The following is an 18,113-nucleotide window of genomic DNA, read 5'->3' as shown; positions in this document are numbered from 1 at the left end:
ATATGTTGCCACCCACAACAAGGTAGGCAGAGAGATCATGGAAACCTAGTGTAAATACACTGCCGTTTTCCATTTAATGCCAATTTCTAGAGGCATTGAGTTGCGGAATTCAATGCTGCGCTTTTCCTTGTCAGAGCGAGAAAATGAAAACATTACATATTTCATTTCCTCAAGTGGAAATCGAACCCACAACCTATCGTATTTACAGTCGAACCCTTGTTCTCCCGCTCCACGTAGAGGAAGCTTTTAATTCAATATCATAGAAGCAAGTTATCAAAGGTACAAGTTAGTTTTGTAAGCCGTATAGCCGTAAGCACGTCACGTATCCATATTATTTGCAGGTAGGTTGACCGGAGTACGTCCGGATCAAATAAAAAGAGAAATAGAAATACATTTTAAATTATATTATACCTACGCCTAAAGTATTAGATAAGTATAACGGAATGAAGTAAATAAGTATAGTAGCAGTACCTACTTAGTTTTCGATATTCGATATTTAATCACATATTAGTACAAACAATTTGTCAAATGTCGTAATATGAAATGGATATTAGACGTCGGTCCATTAGACGAGGAAGTTTAAAAATTATATTTTAATTGCACTCGCTAATTAACGCTAATGTGACACAGTTGTGTGCCTTTATAACTAAATGCATTCGAATCTCTTAGAGAAAACTATTTTTTCTATTTTGTTATTTTAGTAATGAAATAGGTATATTTCGTTTTAATTTTTTTAGCGTCACTTCCTCAAGTGGGAGTCGAACCCACACACACCCCAACAACTTTCATTTTCGTTTTCGTTACAGTGTTTAATTTTCACGCATGGTAGGTAAAGAGAGACTAAGTAAAGGCTTCCGAGACATTTAGTGCTCCATTTTTTTCTCTCGAGTCGCTAAACCAAAAGAAAAATAACAAAATTAAAAATACTATAAAATATTTACAACCTAACGGGAATCAAAACTATAACCATCCCATACGTTACACTACTCAAGATGACAATTTAAATAGAAAATGACGATCAAAATCTTACTCAGCAAGAAAGATAAAGAAAAATGCATGGGCTCGATAGTTTGAATTGGAACTGTCAACTGTCTAATGGTCTAAGAGGCCATTAGAGACGAGATGACCTACATTTGTCAATGACCTTACACAAATCGACCTAATAATAGTTATACGAACGATATGGAGTCACGCGTGAATGAAAGAACTGAGGATGATTTTTTTTTACAGTAAACGTGATGGTTGTGGGATTCATTTTCACTTGGAGCAGTGGATTATTTTCATTTTCTCGTTCCTAGAACTTAGAAATATGAAAATTTAAATTTGCTGAATCGGTAGTTTCATCTGTACACAGTTGAACCTTTCGGACGGAGACCCAGTGACGGAAGAGATTTATTTAAGCATATTATTTTATTTTATGTATTTCTTATTTTAATTACAGTACGGCTTAGCCATTTTCATGGCCTTAGCTGATCTAGTAATACGGCTAATGACATGACGTGGTCGACATATCCACGCGTCATCATTTACACCCACAGTACATATTTCATCGTCCATTGTCTCCGTCTGTCGTACAGATAAATGAGATTAAATGGTGACCACGTATAATTAAACAATATTTCATAAAAACCTCTCTTTCCTGACCGCAATTAATAAGAATATATTTAAGGTTTTTGACGCCATTGTAGATATTGTCATATATATTATGCTTTAGTCAAATAAGATAAATTCCAGTCTTTTCTATTCATTTCAATTAAAACAAGAGAGATTTTCTACTAATAGTATTTTTTACTTCACGATCATGGTCTAACCACCGAGGACGCAAAAGATCGTGCAAAGTGGAGTAGTTTGACTAGGAAGGCAGACCCTGGCAATAGCCGGGATTAATGCCAGGAAGAAGAAGAAGTATTTTTTACTTCACGCTGTGTTCTCTATATAGCAGAGCAGATAGCCGCTCTCCTAGTGTTAAGACATTCCCGTTTCCCGAACATAGCGGTGGCGGCGGCGAACTCAGTGTCACTCGTTGTCTTCTTACCAGAGGAAATAAAAATAATTCCCACGAGCGCGAATGGCACCCCCCAACCATCGCGTACGCGTATATAACAAATGCTCACAGAAATTATTTTTACTTTAATAGTTAGAAATAAAAAAATCTATTTTAATGGTAACGAATATTCATTTTGAATACAAATGTTTTTTATTATTAAATACAAAATATTTTTTGAAAATTCATGTCAATTTTGAAAAAATTCCAACTCCGAATGGGCAATGGGTGAATCCTCAGAGAAATAGCTGTATTCTAAGTAAGTTGGAGAGTAGAAGTGATTTGTTACGGACATATTTCATGGGCAAGTAATGATTTTAGTGGTTCAGTCGCTCTAGTAAATGGATGGAAGGTCGTAATTTAAACGTATATAAGAATATATAATATATCTACTTATATAATACTTAGTAACTAATAATGATCGTCAGCAACTTAGTTTAGTGTGAACACAATTTGTATTTGTTATACGAAACTGAACGCCACGTTTTGTCAAATAAATTTAGATGAATGAGGATCGAACCCACTAACATCGCGTTTATATATTTAACATATTATATGCTAAAAACATAACTCTCTTTTTGGGGGCCCAAATGCAAGAATGCAAGTATTGCGTGTTGAGAAGCGGTACTCAACACGTAGTTGTGTCTATTAGAGCAGGAGAATGCAAATAATTTGATTATGGACAATCATTTTCCTGAATAGGGATCAAATCCACAACCATTGATTTAACAACGAGTTATCCCACTGCGCCATAATGGTGTTATTTATAGTATTAGTTGAAACATTCAAAATCCACAAATAGCCACTACATTAGTATTTAGTACTCCCACCAATCAATATTAAACGTCATACAATGAAATGCGGTCAGCATTTAGCTGTTTTCAAATGAAAAGCCGATCATTTCTATTAGTAAAGTGAAAACAAAATTAACGTTGCGATTTTCAATACCATATATTTGGACTAATTATGTTTTAGAATATTGATAATTGCTATATATTTAATTGAACTATTTTTATTGAAAATATCGAATATGAAACGATTTTAAAAATATTATGACATTTAGTTAGAGTTGGATATGAGCTATATCTAATTTATCTATTGTGGCCGTGGCTATAAATAATTTTTAATTATTCGCTCTGGCAATAAGTCAAAGCGCGGCGTAGAGCTCCGCGACTCAACACGCAATGTCTCCAAATTTGCATAGTTCTTGGGTACTCACTGCCATAACACTACGTTGCCGTGGCTCATCTGCTTTATACGAGATACATCGTGAAGCTACAAGAAACAGAGTGTTCTATCATTATTTTTCTTCAAAAAAAAAACAAAAGAAACTAAACAAAGACAAACCAAACACTATCAAATAAACAAACAGATGGAAGAAACTTCTTTCTATCAATACCACAGCAGTTGACTCAGCGATACAGATACTTTGTCGACAATTCCAAGTGCATTATTTAGATTAAACTTCACACTGTAGGGTCTAAAGGGCCCTCGAGGGCAACAAGTGCTAAGGTCGGTCGTACAAATGTGTTTAGGATATGTTAACGGCAAGATCCTGTCTCCTGATGACGTAATTATACGGAGGCTGGGTACGTGGGAGATAAGAGATGGAAGATAAGGGGACGAGGATGTGTGAACACATGGGTGTAGGGATGGCCTAAAGAACTTTGAGAGCTTTTTGTAGTTATTTATGGTAATGAGTTTATTTTAAAGTGTTAGTACATTTTGTTTTTTTTTATATGAAGGAGCTAGTTTAGATAGTTCATTCTATACTGTTAGATTTGAAGACATTGGTATGTCGAGTGGAGGAACTCAAAGCTGCTTCTTCTTTTGCTATACCGGAAAAATAAAAATAAATAATGTCTAAAAGATATATTCAATTAAATAAATATAAATAGCACACACTACCATATATTTGACAATATACACACATTTGTATTTTATAGTGACTAACACGTTGCCATGGTAACGCATAGTGTACGCGTCAACGGGTCCTCTAGTTAGCTTTACTGTGCATAACATATAGGTACGTACATTAGCTTCAAAGTCGATTTTTAGTTATGTTTTTTGCTTTATTATCCTCTTCGTTGTCGTTTCTGTCGTAGTGTAGCGTCATACCAGTATAATAAGCTCGACGGTTTGGAGTTCAATTTCCACTCGTGGGAATGTAATATATTCATTTCGTTCAATGTCTCAATAATTGAGCAGACACTGGGGAACAGAATGCCTTAATTCTAAGTTCCATCTCCTTACTCTGTTTTATGCGGGATAGAGCGTGAAACCAAAAAAAACAATAATTCAATAGGGAAATATAATAAGTTATGCATAGTGTATATTGTTTAACAACTATGCCCAAGTTGAATTGAAGCGTGTAATACGAGTAGTTTACCAAGTCCGTGCTGTCCACAGCAAGTGCTACTGCGGGTAGAATATTAATTGGGCCCACAAATTTTAGACGCGATGAACTAGCAGTTTTAGGACTACGTCGACTTTAATGCATTTTGAATAATATTATATGCTTCATAATTGAAAATGTTAGGTTCTCTCTAGATATTTAAAGTTTTACACACTATGGATAGATTTTTTTTAGCTTTAAGCTACATTCCCCACATAGTAGCGTAAGCAGATGAAATCTATAAAGTTAGTGTTAAGACACTCCGTTCGCCTTAAGACATTTTTGTTCCCTAATTTCTGCCGTATTCTGGAATTTAGTATTTTCCATCGAAAAGACAATAAAGACATTTCTTTAATTTCCTTTACAAGATAGACAGTGGTGTTAAAATATTCCATACTTCGCGTTTTTTCCATTTATTATTTGTATGTTTTAAGTATAGCTCAGTTGGACAACGTTTGACTGTTAACGCGATAGTTGTGGGTTCGAATTCAGAGGAATGAAATATTTTGCCACTCGACGCACAATGTATCGAATAATCTCTTTAATAAGCGTAAAGTTTGTGGAAAAAACGGAGTGAGTTGTCATTTATATACTCTCTTGTCACTATACCTAATATACTCTCAGTAAACACTTAACGGAAACGTTACAATTAAGAATGTTCCTTTGCTACAATTTTACACTATAAAGCTTGAGTTACAAACGTATAGGAACCCGCAGACCGTATAAACACCAAACTTCGCAGACTTTCAATTTTATACTGTGTTAGCTTCTGAACGACACTTTCGTAGACTTCGTAGTACCTCCCTCATTTTACATTTTATTATTTTTAAGAAAGGTATATTTTTTTATTTAGTTAGAAAAAATATCTAAAAACAAACCCATATATACTCGTTTAATAATAATTCTATTAATAACACTGGTTAGGTTAGTTACTATTTCGTATATGGGTCATAATCAGAAAAAGTGTCCTTTTTGTGTCTTTTCTTGTCCCGCTACTTTGAATGCGTTTTAAAAATACAATTTTAAAGATAATTTAAATATTTTGCCATTTACGATAAATTTATTTATTAACTTAAAGAAATTTTGTAATATTTTAAATGTATTATGGCAAATAATAGTATTTGTTGTTAGTTGCAAAAAACCTTTCAAAATGCTTCCATACAATTTTTCGTGTCCCATTCACCACTTTACTTTTTAAGAATTGATTTGTTACGAATGTTTATGGTTTTATTTGATTTCAGATATGTTTATATTACTTTACTTTATGCATAATATTAAATAGAACTACTTTTATTGATACATTATTTAATAAACAATATATATTAGTTAAGTAAATTTGTCCCAAAATATTGTCTTTTTGTTACTCAGGGCTAGTAACGTACAATTAAAATATGAACGCAATTATTTTGGATGGTGTTTAATATTGTTTTTTTTTTGTGGCACCATAATTCTAAAAGTCAATGCTGTCGTAGCTACAACCAGTAGTGTACTCGCAGCAGTTGAGGGGTTCAAATGTTTTAGAGGGAATGCGTGAAATTACATCTCAGGGTTATAAACGGCTTTTATTTTGGTAAGTATTCTATAATTTCGTTTTCTTGTTTATGTTATTTGCTTCTTTTTACAAAATCTCAAAAAAGAACTTCAGTGCTTGCAGATGCAACACGTGGCTTATGAGCAAATATTTAAATGGGTTAGAATTTCTCAGATTTCATTCTCAATTTCGTTATATTTCGTTACGTAACGAAATTGAGAAAATATGAAGCCTGGTTCACAATTACGGTACCAATGTTTTCTTATATATGTTTATAATAAAATTGTATCGAACCGGTGCTTGTATATGGAAGATATGTATATAAGAAAAAAAAATTGCTGGCATATGAAAAAAACTATTAGTGACTTTTTATAAAGTAAAGTAACCAAAAGAAATGATTTTTAAGTTTTTTGCTTGTTTGCTTGTTTGTCTGTGTTTGTGCACGCTAATCTCAGAAACAGCTGAACCGATTTAGTTAAAAATATTTTTTATTCTGCCTGAAATTAGTTGTGATTTTGTGATTATTATTTTTTGATAAATATTTTTGTATTTTCAGTAAGCGTCATGGCTCCTATGTCAAGTGCTGAAATACATAAAAGATATAGAGAACGTCTTAAAAAGACCAATCCTATTAAATATGAAGATATGCGGAATAAACACTTACAAAGAATTAAACTTAATTCCAGTGATAACGACTCAAATTTTGATATATTTTAAAGTGGATTTAATTTTATCATTAACTTTGTGATCTCTAACTAGAAATATAAGTTTATTACGTTACTAACTAGCATTATTATATTGTTCATATTGTCAGTTTGTTATGTTTTCTTCTTACATTTATAATCTGTTAATTCAACGATTGAATCTTTAAAATTTTAATCTGTGTCTCATTAAATAAAAAAAACAATATTTTATTCATATAATATCCTTATTTTGTTGTGTATAATGCCTTATGACATCAGTTTCGTAACAAACATTATCAGTGTTGTTACTTATCAGTTACGTTACGATTTCGAAAATGTCCACTTTTCTGATTATGACCCATATATTACTTGTTATTATCTGCATTAGTATCCAAAACATATAGAAAGCCAAATATCCATACAAAATGTTCAGTATTTTTTAAACGGTTTTATTTTGCTCATCCCGTTTGTTTATTAACCTTATTAAAATAAGGTTAAAAACTGAACATATTTTATTTATAAATACAACACATGCTAATTGTATAATTCAATATCAAAGTCAACAATTATAAAATGATCATTAAAATTTACTTCAGAAATATATAACCAGGAAAGGCGGGGGACATACAAAGATAAAAGATATAGAGCACTCTCTTGATGAATTGTAAGCCAACCCCCAAGGGGCACGTCTCAGGGGTTGATTATAAAAGCTCAAATTAATTATTACACAAGTGAAGCAAACTGAGACAGCCAAATGAGAATTTAATAAGAGATTTCCATCTTGACATGACTTTTCACCAATTTAACCGCGCGTTTTACGAAGTTATGATTATGTTTAAGCCGTTGTAACTCAATGGATATCATCTGATAGAAATGATGGCTATGGGTTCAATCGCAACTGGATCACAGACAGACGAAACTGTTATTAAAATTGAATTCGTCATCGTCGTTTGTCGTTTCGCTCTTGACAGAGCGGTCGTGGTCGTCCTTTTTTTAAAGGTTGGTGGTGCGCCACACAGACCGACGCCATTCTACGCGGTTGACTGTCCGCCTGGTGCAAAATTGAATTATTATTATTTAAAAGGTATCTAGCGCTATCTATGTTAGATATTTAATTTCAATAGAATTCTTGTGAACCATAAATATTACAGTACAGGTCGTTTACAAGTTTTGATAACTTAAAAATTGGCACACCAATAGCCATTTTTCCAATTTTGGCAACAGCTTGTCAGTTCTGATAAAAGCATCACCCAGTTTTGTGTTGCACATACATTGTAGTTTCATGGTGTATCCCGCATATAGCAGAACCAGTTGAGGGAATCTGTCTCTGTTAAGACACTCCGTTCAACTAACGGGATATTATCTTTTGAGAGGCGGCACTCACCGCTGAGTTTTGTTACCCCGAGTTGGATTAAAACTAACAACCGTATAGTACAAGTCATTCTGCAAAATATTTTCTTTGATTTATATCTAATACAAATTTATAGATAATATTTAGTGATATTTTTCTCTTTATTTATAATAATTTTCATATTTATTCATGTCATACATGTGTATGTGTATATATAATATGTTAGTAGTTCTCATATACAATAACATGACTTCATTGGAAATGATCGTAACGTAGCGTTGCGATTGTCTTTCTTCATGTTTTATTAACAATATGCAATTTTTTATATATTGTAGAATTTGACAATTGAACTTGTTGAGAAAGCAATTCAACTTATAACCGTGTAGTAATGAATTTGGCTTGAAATGAGAACTTACAATACAAGTAAAAGAAAAAATCTGAAAAGAGGAAGATTGAAGATATTTCATAGAAAAAAATAATTATAAACTGATATTTCGTACAAAATTAGTGTATATGCACTCATTTAATTAACATAAAGATATTTACCGTAGACTTACTACTCAGAAATTTGGTGAAATGTGGGAACTTATAGTACAAATAAAAAAAAATGAAATTTATATAATTTAATGTCATATAAAAATATTTGAATGGCGAGCAAATATATAGAATAAACTTCTAAGCAACTTTTCATATTTTTATTATAAATATATGGGAATCCTTGTCCAAGGATACCGCATATATTGTGGTAGTGGTGCGAATAGAGGGTCGATTTCTGTCCATGACTGAGGCCAGAAAATGCCGTTGTCCAAAACGGTTCGTTGTTCAACGTTTGTAAAGCACATTGTCATAATAACCAAGAACAAAATTAGTGCTTTCATCTAAAATAAACGAAAAAGAAATATTTTTTTTATAAAACATCTGATAAAACTCTATTATCATTGCAAGATATTCAAATTGAAAATAAACGCTGAGAAGAGAGATAATAAGAAACTTGTGCTTTTATATAAAGCTACAATGTCTCGAGAATTCGGCGGAATGTGGGCAATGGAGTGTCTTAACACTAGGTTCCCTCTGCCTACCCTGCTGTGTGCGGGATACAGCGTGAAGCAAAATATATATATAATATAATATTGTATGTTGAAAAACGGAACTCTCCGTCTCGCTTTGCCTACTAGAGCGAAGAGATGAAAATAATTTTTATAATCCCCAGTGTGAAAAGGAATCCACAAGCATCTGGTTTACGGATAAACTAATCTAAATAAATATAATATTACTATAGTTTTAAATAAAAAAATAATATTAATTAAGTCGAGTTTTCTCACCTTTAATTGTTATCCTTTAAAGAATGTAGCAACACTACTGTTTTTTAAAAGATTGTTTATATATTATGTTTCAGAAATCCGTAAAGCTTAATTGATGACAATTAAGGTAAGACGATTCATAATGATATTAGTAATTATTTATAAATTACTATTAGGTTAATAAAAAATAATATTTGAATGAAAAAATAACGGTTAAGTGCGAGTCAGACTCGTCCGCCAATGCTTCCGTACCAATTTCATGTTGAAGTACTCTTAAAAAGCTTACAAAGTTTAGTTTGTGTACAAATACACTCATTTTTAAAATGAACGTCTAAATTGAACTACCAATATAAGTTTGTTATGATTTTTTTCATGAAATACCTACAAGTTAAGTTATAAGTTCTTACTTCGTACCAAATTTCATAACTGTAGGTCCAAAATTCAGCAAAATCGATGCATATGCAATGCTCGTACCTTTTGATTGCTTGATTCTTTCTGTGCTTGAAGGGATCATAGACTTAAATATTTGTAATTGATTTCAACTTGGTAACTCTAAACAATCTCGAGATAAATAATCTTGACAGAGGGACAAACCGACAATAGAATGATCCTAAGTGTTCTATTTTTACTTTTTAAGCTACGGAACCCTATATATATTTATATAGTTTGTATTTTAACCGACTTTTATAAAAGAAGAATGCAGTGTGAACAGTTGTTGAGCAAAAATTTTAAGCTATTAATGACCTCCCAATGCCTATAGACTTTGGATAATGAAAATTTGGTGTTAATAACAAAAAAAACATCGTTAACTAATTTAAGACGGAGAGCAAGTAATCTATGAAAGGTTCAATTTTTTTTTTAAGAAACACAACTCTGAAATCTTTAAAAAGACAAAAATAAACAATATTTATTACACTTTTTTTCTAATATGCCTATTAATAATATATTAAGTAGTTTTTAATAGTTTTACTCATTTTAATGTCATAATATTAACACTATATATAGAAACATTGATTCTATGTTCACTTATATTTGGCTAAGGTTTCGTTGATATCGATCAAGGTAAGCTATTCTATTTTTTAGTAACTTCTGTAATTTGACTTTTGCTGATGTCTGTAAAAGCTAAATGATAATATTTTGATTGAAAAATTGAAAAAAATAATGATTTGACATAAATTAATACTTCGACTCTACTAAACAGAATGAAAACGGAAAGCGAGGACGGAAGCTAATTCATATATTCATTTCAGATGCAGAAAATTATCATCTTCATCCTGGTACTGACTGTAGCGCACTACGCAAGTGCATTCGGCCTCTTCAGGAACGTCTACCCTTACCCCTGGTACGGACGGCACGTATCCGGCGATATGTTCTCCGACCCAGCATTCATTAACCGTCCCGGATATCCATTCTCGTGGTATACTGACCCAGTAGTTGTCCTCTAAATTTTTTAGAAGATGAATAAAAGTTTTGATGAAAATATTGTTTTTTATTGTTTTTGTTCTATTATTGTCTTAATAATTTATAAAATGGTAATACTATAGAATATATTTCTATAGACTATTTAAAGCCGTTTTGGCGAGACAATATAAACATTAACGACAATATAAACTCGAAAGTGAGGCGATATAAAGATGTACTCGTAGGTAATAGTAACTGTGTAGGCTGCACGATGTTTTAAGACAAATCTTATTTATTTATTTAAGCCTATGGTGCTTGGGTACAAGCGTGCGACTGTTAAAGCGACAGGTTACAGGTTCAATTTCCAATCGAGGAAATTTAATATTAAACATTTTCATTTCGTCGCTCTGGTAACGAGGCAAAGAGCGGCTTTGAGTTCTGCCGTGAACTCAACATGCAATGCCTCTAGAATTCAGCGGAAAGTGGGAAAAGGCAGTGCTTTAATGGAAACGGAGTCACTTAATACTAGGTTCCCAGTTTCCATCTGCGGGGATGTGCGAGATACAGTGTGTAGCTAAAAATCTAATTTATAAATCCAATTTTTGGACGAAACTTCGAAAAGCTTAATTTAACTTTCACCATATTTATCTAACAACAAACCATCTTCCCGAGATACAATTCTTCGCGAGGTCGGTTTCATTTGTTTTATTGATATTTCCGTAGATAGGTGCGAAATATATTCGAATAAATGAAATTATATTGTGTATGAAATATTTTGTATGATAATAAGAAAATATAAATATCTATACTATACTAATATAATAAAGCGGAAGAGTTTGTTTGTTTGTTTGTTTGTTTGTTTGTTTGTTTGTTTGTTTGTTTGTTTGTTTGTTTGTTTGTTTGTTTGAACGCTAAGATCTCTGGATCTACTGGTCCGATTTTCATTGTTTTTGTTTTGTATGAAAGCTGCATTCTTCAGAAGTGCTATAGGCTATATAACATTACATTACACATATATACTAATATATTTTAAAGTACATTCTAATTTGACATGCAATTTATTCTGCCATGTTAATAACCGTCGTTGCTACGCGACCGCTACCGCGACGTTTTGATATTCATCCTTATGAAAATAAATATAAAAGTCACTTTTAGCATTTTATCTAGATTGAAATTATAGTTTACTGTATAACATACTAATAAATAACTAAGGAGATGTTACTGATTCCAAATGACCTAGCCACCTAGCGGGCGGCACAGTATGACCGACGCGAACGGGCAGATGACGTTGACGGTTTTATAAATTTTCATACATTTTCAAACTATTGTAAATGTTTATGTAATTATTTGCTGTTTATGATTAATTTAAGCTACACTTTGGTTCTCTTCTTATTTTATTTGATATTGCTCGCTAAAATTATCCTACTTAATAGAGAGAAATGTTTAGATATTTCGTAGAGTCGATATCTATGTACGCACGCACGGAAAACTTTAGGTACTTTTTCTAATATTGAGAATACCTATCCTTTAGTTACGTTTAATCCTATTGTTGGTTAATTTCAATAACTCAGATAATTTTTTCTAATAATGTGTATCTACTTATTATTCTTTTTGATTATTAAACTTATATTTTCTTACTAATTCTATTGAAAATTGAAAATAATTTAATGAATATATTTAATAAATATTCTTATAGTTGAAGCAGGCGTAGCCGCGTCCGGGTCCACTAGTTATTAATAAAAGGTAACTGTTGTTTTTAAATTAAAATTGACTAGAGCATGAGCTTGATATATAAAATTATAATATAAAAAGTTACCAAACTACGTATGAAACAAATCGAAATTCTCTCCCAATAGGAACCTTATAAATAAAACTTCACACACGTTCACATCGTTTTTACTGCATTTCGTATGAAATTCGCCGCGTAATATAACGTCTCGTAGATCTATAGAAAGAAATTACAATATAAAAAATGTAAGATATCTGTAAAGTTAATATTATAAGTATTTAACAAAATTACCACAAATTTACTTTTCAGAAGTTCCTAAGTGTGGAATAACACCTAAAAATTGTTAAAAATACTATAAATTTATATTTGTAGTTCATTTCATACAAAACGAATGCAAACGCCCGCAAACTTAAGTTTGTCAACTTTTATAAGTGGTATTTCCCGTTCATCTATAATTCTGAAATTTGTAGTCAATTCTCGGTGGGCGAAACCGACTTGCACTTGTCTGGTCTTTTTTTTATTTTCACAAGAATTTGATACATACAGAAGTACCTAAAAGGAAAAACTTTATAAGAAGTCAATTGAGCCTAAACCTGCGAATTCCCAAACAATTTATGTTAAGAGCACAATCGAATAGTCTAGGGTCACGATCAAATAGAAAAATTAAATATACAAGTGTGGCTGTAAACGATTTTTTTTCTTTTCCTCGCTCTGGTAAAGCGCTGCGTTAAGTTTTACAACTTTACACACAATGTCTCGAAAACTGAGCGGAAAGTGGAGAACGGAGTGTCTTCGCAATGAATTCCTTTTGTTTTTCGTTGCTTTTTTATTTATATGTACTACAGTAAAAAGACACTAGAACTATACTAGCAATAGAATAGAAACTCCAGTATTTCACGTAGATAAATAATAAATGTATGGAAAAGCCATAGACCATGAATCACTGAATACACGGTCGATGCAGTCTGCACGCGACACGTCGACGAACTTTACGACGAAACAGTAACTAACTTTGAATCAAATCTAACAGAGCATGGCTGTTCAGGAACGGCTGTACAGTCCTCATAATAAATTGACCTTTAGTTAGTACATATATATAAGTACTATATTTTATTGAATAGAGTTAGAGCTTCTGGTATTATTTAATGGTTTTGGATACATATTTTAGTTATGACTTATATTATAAAACTGATTCTTCACCCTACGGTGCCCTTCGTGCACCAGAGAAAGGCGTTTTCCCCCCAATTATAGAAATTACATGTTGAATGGCAGAACATAACACCATACTCACTAAACAATTTCCGTTTATCTTGATAGCAATGGTATGATACTAAAAATATATTTCAAAAAAGGATTAAAAAGAAAAATGAACAAGCATATTATAAAAGAATAGATACTCGTATATGAAAAAGCGAACTTTTGATTTAAAATTGAAAAACTTTTTTGTATCGTATAGTCCATTTAGTGAGGAGGGTTATTAACTATATAGATATACAATATATATTTGTTTTGTTTCGATTTAACCTACTGCGACCTGATCTGTTTAGGGCACTTAGAATATGTCATGTGTCATACAAAACCTTAGATATATCCATTTGAGCACAGTGATAGCCATCACCATTAAAATATGCTAAAGTTCGATTTAAGCGTGAAAAAACATTTCTCTGTCAAGCCAGAAGTGTCACAGTTATATTTTTTAAAGCACTCGCTTTACAAAACGTGTAAAAAATTTGAAAAGTGCAGTGCACTTGCTTTGTCATTTTCATGGTCTGACGGATGACACACGCGCGTCGACTCGCTACTTCTGTACGCTGACTTTTTATTTCATTTTCAACATGGAGATTGTAGAGGTATATTGAAGGATACGTTTTTAGAGGCATTTCAAATTTTGTATTTAGTTTATTATTTATTTTGCGATTTCAAAAAAATACGAAAGAAAGCTGGCAACAAAAGCCGGGACTAATGCCAGTAAGATGAATTAAGGCAGAGTAGACAGAGAGAACTTGTTAAGACACTCCGCCAGTTTAGAGGCTCTGCCTTCAACGTCGCGCTTCACCACGAATGAAAATAATTTAAATGTAATAAATCCCCCGATTGGGCATCGAACATACAACCATAATACTTGCAAGCAGATAGCCTTAGTTTAAAGAGAGGTTTATTTTTATATATTTTATTATACATACATTTTATAATACATTTATATTAAATAGAGATAAAAAACATATACTTGTCAGCCAAAATATTAAAAGGACTTTCTTACGAATTATGTACTAATAATTATTTACGTCTTATTTCTATGCCTTCTATGAGAAACAGAAAACATACGAATATATAACTATTGGTTAATCCAGAATAAGTAAATAAAAAGTACGCGCGCAGTGTCCATTATGTTACTATAATGGACACTGTGCTCGTACGTAAAAAAAATAGAAAAATATAAAAATTTCAACTTTAATATATCTATTGAGTGGAAAAATAATAAAAAAATAATAAAAGCAATCAAATCGTTATAAAGAGCTATTATTTATATTTTATTAAAACGAGTTTTAAAAAACTTGACCTTAATTGCACTTCAAATTAAGATTATTAAGTTACTGTTCTTCTCTTTATTTTTTTTACTTTGCCCCCTATATACCGTACATAGCTGGGTAGGCTGAGGAAACCCGGGAACTTAGTGTTTAGACATTCCGTTTCCATTAAGACTTCTGTTACCCATTTTCATCCAATTTCCCGGATCAATCGAGGCATTGAGTGGAGAGATTCAACGTGCTATTTTGTCCTGCCAGAGGAAGAAAATAGAAATAAACCAATATGCGTGCAGTAATCGAATGTGAACCCACAACCATCGTGCTCAGGAAATAAATATACTTATTTAGAAAACGTATAAATAATATTTAATGTAATGTAACGTATATAACGTAATGGGATTTGAACCTGCCATTCCATTTTCTCTAAAAAAAGAAAATATTCTCTAGAAGCCTACAAAATGTCCAATTATGTGCCTAATATATTTTTCCATACAAAATATTAAGTAAAACAAAAAAAGTCACTAACTCTCTACTCTCTTTAAATCTCATCTTTAATGACGTAGAAAACGGATGCACCTAATTTCTGGACAAATTAAAGTTTAATGAGGTGTAATATTATTAAACGATTACATTACCACTGTGTAAATAATGACTAAATGTCAAATCGATTAAACATATATTAATATTGATAACATTTTTATTAAATTGTAATATAGTCTAACCTCGGCTATTAAACTGGTATGTAATTGAAAAATGGCGTTAACGACATTCGTTATGTATATAAAGTGAAAATGTTTCATCTCATATTATATTTCACAGTCGAAAGTGATATAGAAAGGTGAGAACTGTTATATTATTTTTTTCCTTCTTCTTATATATCCATCCATCCATCCATCCATCAGCCTTTCAACGTCCACTGCTGGACATAGGCCTCCCCTAATTCTCGTCACTCCGTCCGGTCCTGCGCCCTTTGAATCCAGCGGATTCTCGCTGTTTTCTTAAGGTCGTCGGTCGGTTTCTTATATATAAAGCATATGAAACGGTTGCAGCTAAATAAATTGTAGTAAATTTTAAGTTCTGTATTTTATATCGATAAAGTACGACATATAAGAGAAGTCAGTATTTTTTTTTTGCCAAAATAAAATTATTTAAATTAATTATTTATTTCAATATACATGAACGCGTTTTTTTTGCGTCTGTCGCATAATTATAGCATAGGCAGAGGGAACGTAGTGCTAAGATATTCCGAGGAACGATCCTTCCGTCCAATTTTCGAGACATTGCGTGTTGAGCGGCGAAGCTCTACGCCGAGCGTTGTCCTGTTGCCAGAGCTAGGAAATAAAAATAATTAATTCTCTTCAATATTAATTCCAAAGCGTTATTATCAATGCAATCTTAAAGTATCATTCGTTAATTTTCTTATAAAAAAAGTCGAAATTTTTAAATTGACGAGTTTTTTGTTCATTTCATTAAGTGTGGACAATTTTTTTAAATTAAACTTCATGCGGAAGAAGTCTTAGGAATGCCGAAGTGCCTTTTAATTAAAATTAAACGCATTATTGTAAGGAAATCTTCTTAACCAAAGTTATTTAAGCCAAGCTATTTGTGAGTTACTTTAATTACGTTTGGATGCTATTTGCTGAAGTGATTTTTCTTTGCATTTTTTTACGCCTTCGTTTATCTTCTCAGCATTGAAGAATAGTTTTCTTGATTAAAAAGGACTTAGAAGTTAATTTAAATTTTCATTTTCTTTCACAAGTATTAGTAGCTATCTTCAATCCTACAAAACTTACGCCGAGCCTTAACCTTGTTTAGTCTAAAAAAGCGTTTATCTAAAAAATATGTTAAAATCTTAGGAAGGAACATGATTTCGTCAAAAAAATGTGTTTAGGAATATAACGTTTCATATACATTTTTATTTAGTTCTATATTCTTTCGAACTATTTAAACCTCTACTAAATCTACTATATTTACTTTGCGACTTACGTTTTTACTCACAAAGTAGGATCGGAAACGGGAATCTAGTGTTAAGACACTCTGTTCCTCATATTCTGTTAAATTTTCGAGTGTTAAGTGAGAGAACACAATTTTTACATACATTACCTACTTATAATATACTTTTTTCAGATGAAACTCCTAATCCTTCTTGCCGTCATCGCCGCAGCCTCCTGCAACGTGGTCTGGGACAAATCTGGCCAATATGATTTGGTCGACGACACGCCCTTGAAGTATCGTCTCGTAGATCCCCTTCTACGTCTCCGCGACATTGATGACATATACCCATTCTACCCCTGGCAAAGGGTCGTGTACCCAGAAGTACGGGCAGTGGACAGCCCTTTCATATATTCTTATAAACAAGTCGTTCGTGATTGAATGATGTTTTATACCTCATAATAAAATGTTGAATTAAAATTTATTTCGTTTTTTATGTGTTCATTAAAATAAATAGTTGTTATATTTTATTTTTAATTTCATGCGCAGTATAAATAAATAAATAAACAGTAATGATATTAAGTTTCTATAATTAAAACAGAAACAATCTCCTAAAAACTGTGTGATGGAAATAACTTTTTTATTCTCGTTAATGAAGCTACAATAACTTTGGTGATTATTATTGACGATTTATTAATGCAGCGTGAAGCTTACAAAAATATTATTTCGTATATAGTAACATTTATTATCTATATTTTGCACTGTCGATATATGTATGTTGGTCCTAGAGATAAATGAACATATAAACTCAGGCACAGTTGGACCACAGAATTCGCTTGAGTGACTTACAATATTCCTTTGTAGAAATAGTATAATATACTGGTCTTATAGGTCGTTGATTTGGAAACTACCTGCGGTTGGTATTGAGTTCTGGGTAATTAATATTTACCTATATATATGTTTTTAGCTTCAAGCTGTATCTCTAGCAGGGTAGTCAGTGAAAAGGCATTGCGTGTTGAGGGGGAGAAATCAACACCGCGCTTTGCCTCGACACCAGAGCGAAGAAATGGAAATATACATTTAAATAAATATTTCGTCTCCTCGAATGGGGATCGAACCCACAACTAGTTGGTTTTACAGTTACACTTTATGCCCCTGCGCCACACCCGCTCCTTTTTCACATTAACTTTACTTTTAAAGAGACATTTTGAAATCTTT

At 32.1% G+C, this 18,113-nt stretch overlaps 1 protein-coding gene and 1 long non-coding RNA gene across 7 annotated transcripts in view; one reads left to right on the top strand and one right to left on the bottom strand.

Moving 5' to 3' along the window:
- The window catches only part of LOC146529495 (uncharacterized), a 169,798-nt gene extending 152,419 nt beyond the window's left edge, over positions 1–17,379 (top strand). The window contains exons 1-2 of one of the 4 annotated variants that reach the window (XR_014879050.1): positions 10,297–10,367; positions 10,556–10,778. This is a non-coding gene — a long non-coding RNA (uncharacterized LOC146529495). Of the gene's footprint in view, positions 1–10,296; positions 10,368–10,555; positions 10,779–15,669; positions 15,802–17,090 lie in introns of those variants that run through there. The other 3 variants (XR_014879048.1, XR_014879047.1, XR_014879049.1) reach the window with 3 other exon arrangements.
- Positions 1–18,113, bottom strand: part of gogo (thrombospondin-1 like protein golden goal) — a 150,928-nt gene that overhangs the window by 30,637 nt on the left and 102,178 nt on the right. The gene's annotated exons all lie outside the window — the stretch shown is intronic.

Source organism: Heliconius melpomene, chromosome 18 (genome assembly GCF_056956725.1).
Source record: "Heliconius melpomene rosina isolate 202511_hmr_F chromosome 18, ASM5695672v1, whole genome shotgun sequence".
Classification (NCBI taxonomy): domain Eukaryota; kingdom Metazoa; phylum Arthropoda; class Insecta; order Lepidoptera; family Nymphalidae; genus Heliconius; species Heliconius melpomene.
This window is presented reverse-complemented; position numbering and strand designations above follow the sequence as displayed.